Here is an 18,818-nt window from a genome sequence, read left to right as displayed (position 1 = left end):
TTCACAAAATTTTAAAATCTCTAGTTCTCTGATGTGTATTAAGTAAGTAAGTAAGATAAAGTAAGAGACAGGAAGAAAGTCAGAAATAAAGGGAAACTAAAAAACAGCTAGCAAGATTGGATAGATGCTGGGAAGGTAGAACGTAACATTCAATGATGTTTACAAAATACTTTAAAGTTGTGCAGAAATTAATTACTTGATTTTTACATCAATCCTGTGAGAAATGTCTTGAACTTATCATCCCTGTTTTATAGAAGACAAAGCTGAACTTTAGAGAGGTTCTAGTTACTGCTATAGGAAAGATTCCAAAAAGTTTTTTTAATTTAAAGTCCATAAGTGTCCTATTGATGATAATAAATGTAATAACACAGCAACAGCATATTCAATATCATCATTATCACTAACAATCAGTTTTTATTCAGGGGCATCCTAAAATTTTAGTGCAGTTTTAAATTTTAATAGCTTAAACTAGCATTAAATTTTTTGAGAAACTGTAGCACTTTAAGGTTTGAAAAAACATTTTTCATTTTAAATTTTGGAACAAATTACTGAGACAGATTCTACAAGTGGTATTATCTTCATTTTATAAGTTAAAAAAAGCAATCTAAGTTCAAATGAATGACTTAACCAATGATCTCACAGCTAGTGAAAGGATTACATTTTGATAGATTCTTACATTGAAAGCAAATTATTAATCCCAAGAATTCTGTCCAGGGCTAAAGGATCATGAAGTCATAGAATCACAGAATGGTATAATGAGAAGGGACCTTGCAGGTAAGAAACAGGACCCAGAGAGGTAGGGTGACTTGTCTTAAGTCATACAGGAAGCAGATGCCAGAACCAGGATTTAGAACCAGTTGTCTTCATCTCCCAGTTCATGCTTTTAAAAATAAGTACTTTATCACCATATATCTCAATGCAGCCCCTTCCACTTTGTTTTGTATTTTATTAAATTTTTTTTATTATGAGCTTGAGAAACATCTATAAACATAAACCTTTCCAATATATCAAGAGGAATAGGCAATGATTATATGTTAAAATGCCTATGCCTATTTTGTAATTGCTTCCTAAAAATTGCACACACCTACATACATATACATATACTGACAAATTCCCTCATACCCATCTCCCCCTTTCTCTTCTAAAATCTACCTACCCACACATATACTTAAATATACATAAGAAGGAAGCACAAGAGCAAAGCTGTCCCGCTTGCTTATGTGTCTCTCTAAACTTCTTTCTGTTTTTATTCTGTGAATTAAAATGTTTTTTTAATAGCCTTTTCTCTATTTTCTTTTTTAGCCTCATCATGACCAACAACACTGTCCTATTCTTTATTTTATGAAGGAGGTAAATGAAGCATGGAAAGATAATTTTGAAGGAGGAAGCACTTCGAATCAGAATGATTGTGCTGACAATACAAAGAAAAAAATAAATACAGTCCCTGATTTAAAGGAATTTAAATTCTGCTGTGGGTGAAGAGTGGGGACAATTACATAAATAAGCAAAAATAAAATTTATATAAAGTAGATATGAATTTCATTGGTAGTAGAAACATTAATAGCTGGGTACATCAGGAAAGGTATTATATAATTTGGGGCAATACTGTCATAATACTAGGATAGTATTATGATCACTGAATCACATTTTTGATTGTTGTGTTTGAACAATGACAAGTATGATCTCACAAATATACACACATAAAATATATAGATGTAGAGGGTCACAGACAGAGGGGAAACTCTGGGTGAAGTATAAGACCCTTCAGCCAGAGAGAACCTGGTAACAATGTCTGGTTTGGCTCCCCTTTTCTCCTAAGGGATTTTGCTTCCTGAGAAGTCAGGGGTCGGTGACAACCTGTGTTGTGATTGAAGCAGAATGATATCAGGTGGAAGAGTGAAACCAGGTGGCAAACTACATACAATAGCAAGTTGTTTATGTGGTCTTACGTGTACAATATATATTGGGCACATGCCCAGTGTTTTTATTACATAAGGATATGAGAGTATAAAAAGGGGAAAGGTTTTGGAGTAAATGGACTACATTTTCCCACCATCCTCCGGAGTCCCACCTCATCACTTCTCTACTAAGATGGTATATTTTAATCACCCCTGTGTGGGGGCTCTAGAAAGCACAGTACTTTTTATCACCCCAATTTGGGGGCTCTAGAAAGCAGGACACAACATATACGCATACATATACACACATTATGACTTCTCAAAGGTGGAGAGGTTCTCTTTTTCCATAAGGGGAACTTCCACAAAAAATAGCTTCTCCAAATTTCTCTATCATAAAAGTTACCCACCTTTATATTGAGCCTCCATCTTCAAAAGGATTTCACATTGGTCCTCTGCTTTCACTATCCTTGTATGACGGATATCTGAAAGAGTGGTACATGAGAAGGCTCAAAAGGATTATATGAAACAATAGCTACTTATAGACCTAGGAGTTCAAAGTGATAGGAATGGGCTGACCTTTTTGTGAAACTAGGTTTCTAGTCCTAATTATGAGCTGCAGCATATGTATAGGGCAGGAGAAGTGAAAAAAAAAGACACATATTTTTTTTTTTGTTTGTTTGTTTCAGACTGTCTTTATTGTCTTGGGATCAAGTATAATATCTGACATACAGCAAGGCAATTAATGCATGTTTCTTAGATTAGATTAGAAAATATGCTTTCTTGTTTTGTTTGTTCTGGGGGAAAGGAAATATAATGTTACTAAAGCAAAAGCTATGATAAGGGTAGACAAAAACCATATAATAGCCATTTGGTTAAAATAATATAAGAAGCATTCAATATCTTCAGAAATGTTCTTTGCTATTATAGTCACCAAGGATGTCAAACTCAAATAGAATCAGATTCCTGCAGGATAAATCTTAACTTAGAATACCATACATTAACATTATCTATATTGAATCTATTTATTTTGTTTTTAAAAATTCCCAATTACATCTTAATCTGGTTCAGGCCTCTAGGCAGTGAAAAGACACACATATTAAGACTTCCCTGGCTGCCTTTCCAGGATATATAGAGAAGTATTTCTATTGGGAAAGTCTGTTAGGGATTCCATCAGTAAGTCATGCCCTTCCTATTTCTCCCTTTCACACATAGATCTAAGTCATTCTTCAAACCAAATGAAGCTGCTGTAAAGCTCTATAAAGTGATCATTTGACAACCATTAGGGGGAAAGTATTCTTATTAAAAACTCCCTTCTCCCCACTCCAATTACACAGTTCCCATAATAGCAGCATAATGTAGACCCATTTGGTTGTCTTAGAACTGTCCCAGACTATAGTGCTCACTCAGTTCACAATGTTTGTTGGACTTAATAAACTCTGGTTAGGAGGATGATAATCACTGTTTAAAACTGAGCATAGTTATCCCATCTACATCATGATTTTACCCATAGTGATTTCAGTGAATCAAATTTTGGCATAAAAAATTAAATGAGAATTTTTGGGAGTTTTAAGGAAACTGTAGACAACACATGGTAGCCAGCAGACAACACAGAGGCTATGACCAAATACTTAACCTAAATTTCATAATAAGATAAGAGAAAAAGAAAAAAAAATCAGACTTCTTCTCTGATATGAAGTGAGGGACAAAAAATTTTACACAGATTTTTTTGGGGCATGGAGAGGCTGCACCCTCAACTTTCACAATGTGGAAGGGTTAACTATATGCCTTCCCTTTGCCATCCCCCAAAAGTAATCAACCAACAATTACAAAGCACTTATTAAATGCCAAGTAAGTGCTAGACACTGGGGACACAAAGACAGAAATGAACATAAGCAAACAAACAAAAACAAATTCTCCTTCTGTTACTGCTATGTCAGAGATACCACTAATTCATCTATTCTTAAATTCTAATTCCTGCTATTAACTGTGCTTTTTATATTTTTCTCCCCTTTAATATGCAATCATTTGATAAATCCTATTGATATAACTTCTGTAAAAGCTGTCACATCTCTATCCCTTCTCAATATTCCCATTATCACTTCGCCTCTTCACCACCCAAATGAATTATGATGATAACACATCTTATCATCACTACCTATGGCTCTCCATAATATCCTTCATTTAGCTATCAGACAATTTCTTTATGCATATAGATTTTGTCTTATCCTTTTTTTCCTCAAAATCTTTTTTAGTAAGTTTGTTATAAAAATGCATAAATAAATGCATATATTGAGTTTGAGATTCCACAGGAAGTTCTAGATGGAAATGTTCTTCAGAAAGTTGAGAATATGGTTTAAGGCCCTTAAAGAAATATCAGGGGTAGAGATATAGACATGATAATGTGGAAAATCTATGGAAGTGGATATTATAACCAAGGGAAAGCTTATTGGAAGAGAGTACTATGCAAAGAAAGAGGTTAGGGACAGACTTGAGGAATTCTTACATTTAAAAGATCATAAGGAGAGAGAAGCAAGTGATAGAAACAGAGTAATCAACTGGAAAATGAGAGAATTTCCTCATTAGCAAAAATGAAGCAATTAGGTTAGCTTCCTTTCTAAATCCTACCTCTATGGGGAGAAACTAGAACTTAAACAGAACATTGTGCTGTTTGAGAAATAAAGGTAAATGTCTGAGAAGGAAAAATTAGTCAACAATGTCAAATGTTAAAGACAGATTTGAAAAGATGATGACCAAGTAAAAGCTTTTAGATTTGTTGATCAGGAATTATTAGTTCCCTTTGAAGAAAGAGTTTCAGTAGAGAAGTATGACTGTTGAACTCCAAAAGAAGAGAAAATAGAATGATTTTTTAATAATTTTTTTATCCTCATAAATCAAACTATATTTCTGGAGCTAAAATTTAGAGGAAAATGGTTTCTGGATCTTATAAAAATTACTAAATGCTAATTTATTCAATAATCAGCAAACCTCCTTATTCTGGTACATCAAAGACAGAGATGTCTTTAAATACACATGCATTATATATATAAAATGTTAGAATCCAGAAGTTATGTTATGAATAACATAGAATGTCACACCCCAATGAGATACATCTACCAAAGTGTGTATGTAATCATATTTGGTGTATCTATCATTTTGCATATACTTCAGCTATTTTTCTTCCTCAGCACCAATTAGTGTTTAATGAACAAAGGGAGAGTCAATTATTAAAAAGTGACTCCAGGGGTCAAACATGCTTGCTCTTCACAACAGAGCCACAAATATGTGTCTTTGGCTCCTTCATATAAATGGCTGCTTGTTCCCTTTCTACATATACTGATTTTGCTATGGGATAGACTTTGGTTTATCTAGATTCTAGAATGTATATCTTTTTAGAGAACAGGCAATAATCTAATCATAGTTTTTAATGTAGGGAATACAATGAAATGTTTTTCCTATCACTTTATTAATGTCATTTAAATACAGCATAGAAGAATAAATATGTTCATTTTAAATGCAAAAGAATTGAATAATTTTTGCCTTTATATATTACAGCCTTATAATTCAACTATTACCTATTAGGTTTAATTAGAATGAAGTACCAATTTCATGAATTTCTAGTCACATCATATACTTGTAAACTTTGTAAATACAAAATAGTTGTGACTTGTGAAATATCTGAAGTGAAGCCTCCTACTTGATAATGTCATCAAAGACAGGAATGACCCCTTCACAGTTTCCTTCATTGACAGAGGCTAAGATGGATCTGATTTATTCCAAATTGGGGGAGGACAGTTGGCAATCAGGAAATGACTGATATAAGAACAAAAAGGAAATTAAACTTTTTAAAAATATGGGCATGGACAAAGTCTCTTCAAGTTATTAATTATTGTTATTATTTATGGATAGAAATATATGTATGACTTGAGTATATATGATTCAAACTACTAATAATAAAACATGAAGAAAAGTTGGTACCTTGATCTTATTAGGGTAAAAATACATGGATAACAATAACTTTAAAAAAAAACCCAAAACAACTTTTAGGCTATTAAAAAAGCATGTGGTACTGGATAAAATTCCTCTTCAGTTTATTAAATAAAATTATTTTTTTTATCAAAAAAAGTTTGCCTTTAATGTAAATTATAGACCTAAATGATAAATGAAAGAAGACATTAGGTTTCTTAAAGTTTTGGTAAAACTATTTACTTAATGAATTGGGAATGTGTCACGGAACCAGAAGCCAAGGAACCTTCAGTGCCAAATGGAAACTAGTATACAAAGTCAAACAATCTAGATATCATTTGTCATCTTGGTACAGCATCCTTCTGTTTTGCTTGTCTAGCAAAAAAGAAACCAAAAACATATACACCCCAAAACAAAACAAAACAAAGCAAAAACCCAGTGAAGCAAAACCAAATGAGAGAGAAGCTGCCTCTGACAATATATGTGAAATTCAGTCCCTATACTATCTCTTTATTGAGAGGTGAGATATGTTTCATCATCTTTTCTACATATTTCAGGCTGGTTATCACAGTAACTTAGAATTCACTTGCCCTTTTTTATTATTTGCATTTCTCTTACTGTAATCACTGTGCACGTTTTCTTCCTGGTTTTGCATATGTTACTCCCTGTCAGTTCATAAAAGTTTCTCTGAATTTTCTAGTCTATTACTTAAACCCAAATAGAAAAGTTTTGATTATGGTTATTACAAGTCCTTGAAAGCAGTCTTCCAGTTTCCTAGACCTTTTAGGATCCCAAGGACACTTATGTTGAAAGAACCTGTCTTGCATTAATTCATAATGACTAGCCCTAATGATGAGAGAGTATTTACAACAGTGAACAGTGTGTGTCCTTGGTTTTCAAGGAGGTCAAGATCTCATTAATCTTCAAATGTAGATACAGCTAAGTGCCAGTTTACCTTTAAAAGGCCAGTGCTTGATATATATATATATATATATATATATATATATATATATATATATATATATATATATATATAGAGAGAGAGAGAGAGAGAGAGAGAGAGAGAGAGAGAGAGAGAGAGAGAGAGAGAGAGAGAGAGAGAGGGGAATACTGACACAATTTAACAGCTGCTAAAGACAACACATGGATAGTTCTTATTTCATGAAGATTAAGTTGAATTTAGTACTTATTAGGATATTATTACCTAGAATCTGAGCAATGGATGATAATTAAAAAAGAATTCTTTTGTCCATTGATATTCACTTATTCATTCCTATTTTTGATTTCTATGTGGGAGAAATTGGCTGTCAAACTATCCTCAACATACCTAAAGTATTATACCTTTGCCATTAGCCATGGACTTATCCAGGCTCCAAAGCCATTGAAGACTAGGATCCTGGTTTTCAGCCAGACAGATGTGGAGTGGAGAAAGAATTCTGGCAGCCTTGCTGGAATATTTCTGTCAGAAAATTTTGTATAGATGGAATAATAATAGCACTTACTATTACTGAGTAGGATTACTATGATGATCCAATGAAATTACATATATAATTCTCTGCAAACTTTAAAATGCTATTTGATAAATAGATATTAATAATATTATTACTTTTACAGAAAAATGCATACATCATGTATGGGTATATATAATAAGTATATATATATATATATATATATATATATATATATATATATATATATATATAATACTATAATACATATCTTATTCTCTACAGAAAGGGCTCTCAACCTGGGATATATTTATACATAGGGGCTATAAAAAACTATTACTAGCTAGCCTTTATATAATACCTTAAGAGTTATAAAACACTTTACAAATATTATTTCCTTTAATCCCCACACCAATCCTAAGACTGAGCCACACCAGGCTAAGTGATTTCCCCAGGCCAAGTTTCTGTAGATGGGTTTGACCTCAGATCTTCTTCTTCTTTTATTTTTTTGCTGAAGCAATTGGGGTTAAGTAACTTGCCCAGAACCACACAGCTAGAAAGTGTTAAGTGTCTGAGGTTAGATTTGAATTCAGGTCCTCCTGACTTCAGGGCTGGTGTTCTATCCATTGAACCATCTAGCTGCCCCAACCTCAGGTCTTCCTGACAGCAGGTCTAGTGCTCATCCAAAGTATCATTTCACCAATACTTATTTTGGTTATTTAATTTGGTAAATAACTATATTATCTTACTGAAATATTCCAAAGATTGTAATGTTATGGAAAACGGATTTTATCATTGATATCATTTTATCATTGATAAACATTTACCAAATTTACAAAATTCTTGATAGTAAAAGGGTTATGTGTCAAATAAAGTTTTCTTTATAAGAAAATTAATATATTTTATTTCTTCTGTGAGTATACATAGAAATCTCTGCAATGTATTTTTTTCCATATTGAGAAGCGGATTCTAGGAAGATATGAAAAGTCCTGAAAAATTACTGAAAAAAAATCCTGTAAAAATTGCCCATATGTGCAAAAATGTTTTTAGTAGCTCTTTTTGTAGTGGCAAGGAACTGGAAGCTGTCCATCAGTTGGGGGAATGAATGAATACATTGTGGTTAATTAAAGTGATGGAATATTATTGTTTCATAAGAAACGATCAGCAGGATGATTTCAGAAAGGCCTGGAGAGAACTGATGCTAAATGAAGTAAGTAAAACTAAGAGATATTGCTATTTGATCATTCAATTTAGTTACAATGACTTTGAATGCTTCAAAGCCTTCTCTCCAATAAATACACAGTCAGGGAACTCATTCATTCCTTATTCTTAGTAAATCTTATCTATCTTCTCTGGTAAATTATGTACTGGGGGAAGGGAGTGGGAGTAGGGCTGGATCAAAGGGCATGCACTGCTTAATAGCTTTTTGTGTATAATTCCAAAGTGCTTTCCAAAATCTACCTTCAAGCCTTTGAAGTTTCAAGCTACTAAGAAAGTATGTACCTGGCTTAATCCTCTCTGCTATTATCTTTTGCCATAAAAGTTGTCTATTTTCAGAGTCCTCTTTACTCTTTTACTCATTTTTTAAAACAAGTTAAGGTCTATCTTTAGGCTGGGGGAGGTTTTCTAAGCTGCAGTAGCAGTGCTGGATCAGTGCTGATTCACTCCAGCTGCTGGGTGGGCATGGCCAGGTCCCCTGAGATTCTGGCCTTTTGGGGTTCACTATTGATCTTTTGTGTTTGTGTTGGATGTTTTACAACTTCTCTGTTGATCTACTGGCTTGCAACCAGGGCAGAGTGGCCCTGGTTTGTAGATTCCTCCCCCTAGATGCTCTGTCATGTGGAGCCTGCACCACCCTAGAACTCTGCACTGTCTGCACTGGTGTTTGTGCTCAGCTGGTTGTGCCAGCTGCCTCCCTCCTGTTTCTGATTGAAGTAGACCTTTTCTGGTGATCTTCGAAAGTATCTTCTGCTGATTAATTTGTTGCACTCCCAATATTTGTGGGTTCTGGCGGTCCAGAGCTAATTCAGAGGCTGCATTTGCTAATTAGTCTGAGCTTTGTAGAGAAGGTCAGAGAGAAATGTGTGTCATCTCCATCATCTTGGCTCCATCCCTGAAAGTCCCCTCGATACTATTATTAAGTAACCATATGTTGAATAATGGCAAGTCTATTTTAGAGAATTGGGACAATGGGAAATTGCCATTCCAAGCCCAAATGAGTGAGATGATTCATCCTTTGAGTTTCATGTAGTGATAAAGCATTGTGTTCATTTTTAGCATGGAAACTATACGATATACACATTAATGACACATCCTGCTTTCATATCCATTCAGTTATGTCATGAGGACTTACCCCATACAGATGGTCAATCCTGCTATATTTGTCTATCTTTTATGCCTTACTAAGTATAAGTTCAGTTTCTCTTTTTTTTTAAAGCTTTTCATTTTCAAACCATATGCATGGATAATTTGACAACACTGACCCTTGCATAGCCTTGTGTTTCAGATTTTCTCCTTCCCCTCACTCCTCTCCTAGATGGCAAGCCATTCAATAAATGTTAAAATGCTAAAATATATGTTAAATCCAATATGCATAAATATATTTATACAATGCTCTTGCTGCACAAGAGAAATCAGATAAAAAAAAGTAAGTAAATGAGTAGGGAAATAAAATGCAAGTGAACAACAACAAAAAGAGTGAGAATGTTATGTTGTCATCCACATTCAGTTCCTACTGTCCTCTCTCTGGGTGTAGATGGTTCTTTTCATCACAAGATCACTGGAACTGGCATCAATTATCTCATTGTTGCAAAAAGTCATGTTCATTAGAATTGATCGTTGTATAATATTGATGTTATCATGTACAATGATCTCCTGGTTTTGTTCATTTCACTTAGCATTAGTTCATGTAAGTCTCTCCAGCCTTTCTAAAACGATCCTCCTGATCATTTCTTATAGAACAATAATATTCCATAACATTCATATAGCACAACTTTTTCAGCCATTATCCAATTGATGGGCATTCAACCCAGTTTCCATTTTCTTGCCACTACAAAAAGGGCCACCACAAACATTTTTATACATGTGGGTCCCTTTTCTTCCTTAAAATGTCTTTAAGATATAAGCCCAATAGCAACACTGCTGGATCAAAGGGTATGTACAGTTTGATAACTTTTTGAACATAGTTCCAAATTGCTCTTCAGAATGGCTAGATCTGTTCACAGTTCTATCAACAATGCATTAGTGTCCCAGTTTTCCCACAGCCCATCCAACATTCGTCCTTGTCTTTTCCTGTCATCTTAGCCAATCTGAGAGGTATGTTAGTAGTATGTCGGAATTGTCTTAATTTGCATTTCTGTAATCAGTGTGCTTTAGAGCACCTTCTCATATGATTAGAAAGAGTTTTAATTTATTAATCTGAAAATTGTTCATATCATTTGACAATTTATCAATTAGAGAATGGATTGGATTCTTTGAGTCAATTCTCCATATATTTTAGAAATGAGACCTTTATCAGAATATTTAAATGTGAAAATGATTTCCCAATTTATTGCTTCCCTTCTGATCTTGTCTGCATTAGTTTTGTTTTACAAAAACTTTTTAACTTAATATAATCAAAACTTCTGAGTTCCAGTTCTTCTTTGGACACAAATTCCTTCCTTTTCCACAGATCTGAGGGGTAAACTATTCTTTGTTCTTCAAATTTGCTAATAATATCATTCTTTATGTCAAAATCATAAACCCATTTAGATCTTATCTTGGTATGTGGTGTTAGGTGTAGGTCTAGGCCTAATTTCTTCCATACCAGTTTCCAATTTTCCCAGTAGTTTTTGTCAAATAGTGAGTTCTTATCCCAAAAGCTGGGGTTTTTAGGTCTGTCAAACACTAGATTGCTATAGATATTGACCATTTTGCCCTATGATTCTAACCTATTCCACTGATTGATTACTCTGTTTCTTAGCCAGTACCAAATAGTTTTGATGACTGCCGCTTTATAATATAGTTTTAGGTCTGGCACAGGTAGGCCATTTTCATTAGCATTATTTTCATTAATTCCCTTGAAATTTTTGACCTTTTGTTCTTTCAGATGAACTTTATTACTATTGTTTCTAGATCTGTAAATAATTTCTTGGGAGTTTGATTGGCATAGCACTAAATGAGTAGATTAATTTAGATAGTATTGTCATTTTTATTTATTCTCTCGGCTTACCCATGAGCACTTGATATTTTTCCAAGTGATTGGTCTGACTTTATTTGTGTGGAAAGTATTTTGTAGTTCTGTTTGTTTAGTTCCTGACTTTCCCTTGTCAGAGAGATTCCCAAATATTTTATACTATCAACAGTTATTTTGAATTGAATTTCTTTTTGTATCTTTTGCTGCTTGACTTTACTGGTAATATATAAAAATCCTGATGATTTATGTGGATTTATTTTGTACCCTGCAACTGCTAAAGTTGTGAATTGTTTCTAGTTGTTTTTTAGTTGATTCTTTAGGGTTCTCTAAATATACCATCATGTCTCTGCAAAGAGTGATAATTTGATTTCTTCATTACCTACTCTCATCTCTTTTTCTTCTCTTATTGGCAAAGCTAACATTTCTAATACAATATTGAAAAATAATGGTGATTGTGGGAGGCCTTGTTTCATTCCTGATCTTATTGGGAATGGTACTAGTTTGTCCCCATTACATATGATGCTTTTAAATAGATGCTACTGATCATTTTAAGGAAAAGTTCGTAGTAGGAATGGGTGTTGGATTTTATCAAATGCTTTTTCTGCATTTATTGAGAAAATCATATCATTTTTGTTAGTTTGGTTATTGTTGATTATACTGATAGTTTTCCTAGTATTGAATCAGCCCTACATTCTTAGTATAAATGCTACTTGGTCATAGTGTATTATCCTGGGGATGACGTTTTGTAATCTTGTTGCTAATATTTTATTTAAGATTTCTGCATCAATATTCATTAGGGAAATTGGTCTGTAATTTTCTTTCTCTGTTTTCACCCTGCCTGGTTTGGCTATCAGGACCATATTTGTGTCATAAAGAAAAATTTGGTAAGACTCCTTCTTTCCCTACTTTTTTCAAATAGTTTATGTAGTATTGGAATTATTTGTTCTTTGAATGTTTGTTAAAATTCACATGTAAATCCATCTGGCCTTAGAGATTTTTTCTTAGGGAATTGATTAATAGTGGGTTCTAATTCTTTTTCTAAAATGGGACTATTTAAATAATTTATTTCCTCTTCTGTTAACCTGGGCAATCTCTATTTTTATAGATATCACTTCATTTCATTTAGATTATCAAATTTTTAGATTATCAAATTTATTGGCATATAGTTGGGCAAAATAACTCCTAATAATTGCTCTCCCTTTTCATTTTTGAGACTAATAATTTGATTTTCTTCTTTCCTTTTTCTAATCAAATTAACTAAAGTTGTATCTTTTTTGTTTTTTTCATAAAACCAACTCTTAGCTTTATTTATTAATTCAATAGTTTTCTAATTTTCACTTTTAGTAATCTCCCCTTTTATCTTCAGAATTTCAAATTTGGTATTTAATTGAGGGTCTTTGTAGTGTTCTTCTTTAAAATATAATGGTTCTCTGGGAGCAGGTTTCTTGGGAAGGTTTTCTGGAGGCAGCTTTAGTTTCAGTTAAAAGTAATAATCACCCAAAATGCAGCCAGCTGATAAAAAGCAAATGTTTATTTTCTCCTTCCAAAATAGCCCGGTTAGTTTTTCTTATAGGCCTATCTTTCTGCTTGGTTCCAAGAACTCTTTCAGTTGTCCTTTGCCTCTGCTTTATTCAGCCTCCAGCCAACACCAAGGTGAAAGTTGGAATCAATCTCTCTTGCCTCTGAGAGAGGGCTTGTGGGCTTCCTTCCAGAGTGCTCCTCTCCGGCCCCTGGCAATATTCCAAAGTAACTAACTTGACTGGCTCCCTGAAGCTCTATTTATGCTCCTTCTCAGAGAGTGGGATTGTGGGATACAAGAGTGGGATTATGAGTTTCCTCCCAGAGTGCTCTCTGGCCCTCAGAGCTTCAAGGGAGGTGTGAATTCACAAAGTTACAAAGTTAATTTTGTGAATCTCCCATACTTGTAAACTCCAATGAATAAAGGTGTGAACACAAGCATTGTTTCTCAGTTCCACTTAGTACCTTGTTTCTTCTGGCCCATAACATCTCCTTGTAGGATCAGAGCAATCATACTGAACCATGCTAAATTAGATAATTATTGTCTCTATCAACTCTAATGACTTAACAGTTTGTAAAGATTTCAACAATCCTTAATTTGTACTTTTTCTAGTTATTTTAGTTGTAAGCCCAATCCATTGATCATCTCTTTCTCTATTTTATTCAAGTAAGCATCTAGAGATATAAAATTTCCTCTTAAAATAGCTTTGGCTATATCCCACAAATTTTGGTATGTTGTCTTATTATTGTCATTTTCTTGGATGAAATTATTGATTGTGTCTATGATTTGCTATTTCATACATTCATTTTTTAGGATTAAATTATTTAATTTCCAATTAACTTTTAGTTTATTTTCTCCTGGCTTTATATTGCATGTGATTTTTATTGCATCATCATCTGAAAAAATGAATGTACTATTTCTGCCTTTCTGCATTTGATTTTGAGGTTTTTATGCCCTAACACATGGTCAGTTTTTGTATAAGTTCCATGAACTGCTGAGAAAAAAGTAAACTCCTTTCTGTCTCTATTCAATTTTCTCCAAAGATGTCATACATTTTCTAACATTTTTTTTACCTTCTTAACTTCTTTCTTATTTATTTTGTGGTTTGATTTATCTAGTTCTGAGAGAGCAAGGCTGAGGTCCTCCACTAGTTTTATTGTCTATTTCTTCTTGCATCTCTCTTAACTTCTCCTCTAGTAATTTGGATGTTATACCACTTGGTGCATATATGTTAGTATTGATACTGATTCTTTATCTATAGTACCCTTGAGTAAAATATACTTCCCTTCCTTATCTCTTTTAATTAGATCTATCTTTGCTTTTACTTGATCTGAGATCAGGATTGCTATCCCTGCTTTTTTTTCTTCAACTGAAGCATAATACATTCTGCTCTAGCTCTTTATCTTCACTCTCTATATATCACTCTGCTTTAAATGTGTTTCTTGTAAACAACATATTGTAGGATTCTGGCTTTTAATCCAGTCTGCTCTCCACTTCTATTTTATGGGGAAGTTCATCTCACTCATATTCACAGTTAAAATAACTAATTTTGTATTACTTGCCATCTTATTTATGCTAAGTTATGCTTTTCTCTTTCCTTTCTCCCTTTCCTCATTATTTTGCTTCTGATGACCATCTCCCTCAAACAGTCTTTCTCCTTTAGAGCCCCTTCCCCCTTTTTTACACCTTTCCTCTAATACTTTGGTTTTCCCTTTCTTTCCCCCCTTTCCCTCCCACTTTCCTATAAGGCGAGATAAGTTTCTCTGTGAAACCAAATATGCCTGATTTTCTTTCTTAGAGCTGAATCTGATGAAAGTAAGATTTGGACAATGCTCATTTACCTCTCTTCTTTCCTTCAATTATAATAGGTTTTCTTTGTCTCTTTGTGATATGTAATTTTTCTTATTTTACCTCCTTTCCCCTCTTTTTTCCAGTATGATCCCCTTTCCATTTCTAGTTTCTTTTTCATATTATTATAATAAAATCAAATTATACCCACATTCTCTAAGTATACCCATAATAGATATATAGTTCTCAAGAGTTCATTCCTTTTTACCTTTTCATGCTTCTCTTGAGTTCTGCGTTTGGAGATCAAATTTTTTGTCTTTTCATCAGAAATAGGTGAAATTCATCTATCTCCGGACTGTCCATCTTCTTCCTGAAAGATAATGCTCATTTTATGTGGATAACTTATTCTTGGCTGCAATCCAAATTCCTTTGCCTTTGGGAATATCAGATCCCAGGTCCTTTTATGCTTTAAAGTGGAAGCTTCTAGATCCTGAGTTATCTTGATTGTGGCTCCTCAATATTTGAATTGTTTCTTTCTGGCTGCTTGCAATATTTTTTCCTTGGTCTGACAATTCTGAAATTTAGCTATGATATTCCTTGGAGTTTTCATTTTGGGGGTCTCCTTTAGGAGGTGAATGGTGAATTCTTTCGATGGATATTTTACCTTCTGATTCCAAAATATCAGGACAATTTTTTTTTTTATGATTCCCTGTAAGATAATATCTAGGTTCTTTTTTTTTTCCATCATGGCTTTCAGGGAGCCCAATAATCCTTAGATTATCCCTCTTAGATCTATTTTCAAGATCAGTTTTTCCTAGGAGATATTTCATATTTTCTTCGATTTTTTCATTTTTTTTGTTTGTGTTTGATTCTTGAAGTCTTATTAAGTCATTCACTTCCATTTGTTCAATTCTAATTTTTAGTGAATTATTTTCTTCAGTTACCTTTTTTAACTCCTTTTGTAATTGGCCAATTGAATTTTTTTGTTCATTGCATTTTTTTCCATTTTGAAAATTTTGTTTTTCAGTGAATTGGTCTTTTTCATATCTCTTTTGTTAGGGCATTATATATTTTTTCATATTTTTCATATTATTATAATAAAATCAAATCATACCCACATTCTCTAAGTATACCCATAATAGATATATAGTTCTCAAGAGTTCATTCCTTTTTATCTTTTTATGCTTCTCTTAAGTTCTTTGTTTGGAGATCAATTTTTTTGTCTTTTCATTAGAAATAGGTGAAATTCAGCTATCTCCTGGAATGTCTATCTTCTTCCCTGAAAGAATTTTTTCCTTCCTTTTTTCATTCCTTCTTTTTTCTTTTTCTTTTTCATTCCTTCTTTCAATGAGTTCATTTCATTTCCCCATTTTTCTTCTAATTCTCTTATGCAATCTTGCGAGAAAGCCTTATGAAATGGGAACTATCTCATGTCTCTCTTTGGGGCTTCATCTGGAGTTGCTTTGCCTTTAGGAAGCTCAGGATTTGAGATCTGTTCTTCTCTCTCTCCATAAAAGCTATCTATGGTGAGAGTTCTTTTTGTTTTTTCATTCATTTTTTTAAGGCTTGAAATCTGTTCATTGCAAAGGAGAGATAGCTGCTTTAATTTGCCCTGGGGTAGTTCTGTGGATTGATTTTCAGTTTTGGGTAATGGCAGCTAGGTCCAACATTCTTCCAGTGCTCAGTGGTTTACAATTTGTCAAATCTGTCAAATCTGCCAAACTATCTGCTTGCACATGGGACAAAGTACCTAAGAGGCTCACAGAAGATTCTCAGATGTGTAGAAGCTTCAGTGCTCTGACTCCCCACCCCAGCTCCTTGCTCTGTCTCCCTGTGCTGCAATCTGGGCTTGGCAGAATGTCCCCCTGCCTATTTGAAACAGACCTGTTCTGAAGTTCTTCCAAGATATCTTCTTCTGCGAATGTGTTATCCTCCAAATATTTGTGGATTCTTTGACTCCAAGATCAGTTTAGAGGCTTAATCTGCTGTTGGTTTGAGAAAAGGTCAGAGGAGGTCACAGAAAGTCATGTCTGCTTTCTGCCATCTTTGTAAATTCAGGTTCTCAAAGGGCATGTTTCCTATGCTTGAATATTCATATGTCAACTTATGGTACCATATCAGTGAACTTAGGCAGAATGAATTCAATTGGTGATCTGTTATTTTAAAGTTCCCTCTAGAGTACTATCTCCAGTCCATACTTCTTAATTTTTGCTTTGTACTTCTTGAAATTTTTTCTTGGTAGGATACAGTGTGCTATATTCATTTACCAAAGCAAGATATTGTTTTCAAGCTTCTTCTATATTTTGATTAGTCACAGTGTTAATTTTGGGGCATTCACTTTTAGGAATACTCATTATTAAGCAAAACACCTTTATAAATGTATACACAGATTTATTTTACTAGGTAGAAGTTGGGTATGTGCCTCCCAATGGATTTAAACCCACAATCTTGCCCCAAACTGAAAAGGAAAAGGAATTTTGTCTTTGTGGTTACATTAGATAAAGTAAAGCTTTCTTAGATTATAAAACAGAATAGAGTATGTGTAAGTGATTATAGGCATTCTAACATAGGGTTTTTAGAACATGGCTATTCTCCTGTAAAGATGAACTATTCAAGTCTTCCATGACTCAAGGACTACCTAATAGCTTATTTGAGTACCTTAATCATCCATTCTAGTTACCAGTCCCCCTTCTTTTCTGGTCATGCAGTTTTTTTTAATAATACTTTTTTTTGCTGCTTCTTGCATGTAATTGCAATATGCAATAGCCTATTTATACCCAGCATCCATCTTTCCATTGCCCTTTGGGTGATCTGTAATTTTATTCTCCAGAGATTGTGGCATTTTGTGATTTACAAACAGAATCAGTAAGGCAATACTGATATCAAAAAATGGTTTCTGGGAGGAGCTTGGGACTTAAAAGTATTAAATTTTTCCTAAATGTAATGCAGTTTGTTTTCTTCCCCTCATTCAACTCCGGCTCTCTAAGTTCTGTAATTGAATACTATGGTCTAATTGGAAGGATTTAAAAATGTGGATCAAGACCCCATATGAGCGCATGTAACTGAATGTGGGGGTCTGTGAAATTATGATTTATTATCCATAAATGTTTGGTTTGCACACCTATTTTAAATATCTATATACCTGGGGCCACATAAAAATATCTTATGCACAAAGGGATCATGAGTGGAAAAGGTTTAAGAAGCTCTGGTCTGGATGACAGGTATTCTTCATCCATTTTTCTGGATATGTATGTGAAGATTGTTAGTCTAAATTATTTCACATTTGTAATTATACAACAAACTTCAAGATATGTGATTAACATAATGTCATCAACAAACAATAGCCTTTTAAGGATGTCATTATAAATTCAATTTGGATTCAGTACTAGGCATCCTCTGTGGATGGCTAGAGAAACACTATGGTTAACAAATGCCCTTTGTCACATACTTAACTTGATATTAATAATCAGAGAGTTGTCAAAGTTACCTTTATTACAATGGTGTATGATTTTAACATATTCATAGAAGAGATCATGTTGAAGATATGATTTTTACAGAATGATTTGTGTTATCAAATAAAATGCTTTTTTATAATAAAACAAGCCCCATGGATTACATTTCTTGTAAGGCAGTTGAATAAGTGTGTGAATTACTGTAATTATATATTGTTGGAATCCTGTTCTTGTTCTTTTCTAAAATACATGATGGTTTCTCTGTGAGAGCAGGTTTCTAGGGGAGGTTTTCTGGAGGCAGCCTTAGTTTCAGTTCAAAGTAATAATCACTTCAAAAGCAGCCAGCTGATAAAATCCAAACATTTATTTTCTCCTTCCTTGATTCCAAGAGCTCTTGCAGCTTGTTTTTTTTAGCTCTTCCAGCTTCTGCCTTTAGCTCCCTCTGAATGTCTCCAGCCAGCACAAAGTTGAAATATAGAATGAATCTGACTCTGCCTCCGAGAGTGGGCTTGTGGACTTCTGTATCTCCCAGAGTGCTCTTTGGCCCTGAGAGCTTCTTGCTTATATGCTGTGCAC

This window comes from Antechinus flavipes, chromosome 3, assembly GCF_016432865.1.
Source record: "Antechinus flavipes isolate AdamAnt ecotype Samford, QLD, Australia chromosome 3, AdamAnt_v2, whole genome shotgun sequence".
In the NCBI taxonomy this organism is placed as follows: domain Eukaryota; kingdom Metazoa; phylum Chordata; class Mammalia; order Dasyuromorphia; family Dasyuridae; genus Antechinus; species Antechinus flavipes.
This window is presented reverse-complemented; position numbering follows the sequence as displayed.